Genomic DNA, 1,224 nt, shown 5'->3' with positions numbered 1-1,224 from the left:
TTCTTAAAAAGATTTATCTCCAAGTATCTAATGTGGGAAGATAATTACAAGTTTATACGATGAGGTAAGAGAATTGTTTTGTTTATACCAGAGAAGATAAAGCACATATTTCTTCCATCACAATGATTTATTAAAAGGAAGTAGAATTTTGTGTGTAATTGTCTTTTTGGCTAGCGGTCCCCGAGGCCCCTAAGGACAGGATGATGGGGTGCCTTTTAAAGCTCGTGAGCTAACTCCCTGCTTAAATGCTTGTGGGGAGGTAGTTGAGCATCACTCAGAGTAGATTAATTTGGGCCAGACCTAGCGACATTCAGCAGCAAGCTCGCCCTCAGTCAGAAAGGAGAGAGAAAACAAGCAGGAAGAGCACCCGATTTTCTCCAAGCAGATTTCCGGGGGATGTGTCGGAACGGGGTTTACGCTGCCTTCGCCACAGCATCGCGGCTCCTGCCAGGCAAGCGCGTGGTCTGTCAACTGCCTGGTACCCGCATTGTCCGAGGCTGATGTTGGAGGCCCCGTAGGGATGCTGTAGGCTGGGGAATTGTCAGTGTTTCCTGACTTTTGGCAGGGATAAGTTGGCTGTGCCACCGCAGCAGCGAGCAGGAGGGTTTCAGCTCCTCTGGCTCCACGAGGCACCGGTCCCTCGCAGGACATTTGATAGCCAAAGCATGTTTCGTTTTTCCTTCTTTCTGTTCTTTTCCACTCTTCCTCAAAAACACAACCCCGATTTTTATTTTATTCTGGATTTCCACTGTATGTCACATCACCAGAGGGTTGGACAGGCTCTTCTGAGGTTTTTGCTGCCTGCCGTTACTCCGATTGCTGACCTAGATGTTACTGTACGTAACACCACCACTTTACACAGGGCCCTTTGGACACAGTTTGAGAGGAGCTGGAACATAATTCCTGTGAATTCCCCGCCGTGTGTGGCAGAGGGAAGCGGGATTAGCTCTCTTCCTTTTTCAGCAAGCTCTGGACACATCAAATGGAGCTGTCTGCGAAGGGAAATGAAGAGGATTATGCGATCTTTATCGGGATGTCTTTACTTTTGAAAGCAAGAGCGTGGTGTGATGGAGCGACTGCCACATCGTTAACACATGGGATGTGGAAAGAAGACTCAAAAGGTGATTGCGGGAGCATTTGGGGTGAAGAAGTCGTTCAAATAGCACCTAAAGAGACACAGAATCATAGAATCATGGAATGGTTTGGGTTGGAAGGGACTTTAAA

The sequence above is a fragment of the Eurypyga helias genome, unplaced genomic scaffold (genome assembly GCF_000690775.1).
Source record: "Eurypyga helias isolate BGI_N326 unplaced genomic scaffold, ASM69077v1 scaffold293, whole genome shotgun sequence".
NCBI classification, from domain to species: Eukaryota; Metazoa; Chordata; class Aves; order Eurypygiformes; family Eurypygidae; genus Eurypyga; species Eurypyga helias.
The sequence above is the reverse complement of the archived record's forward strand: the minus strand, read 5'-3'. Positions refer to the sequence as shown.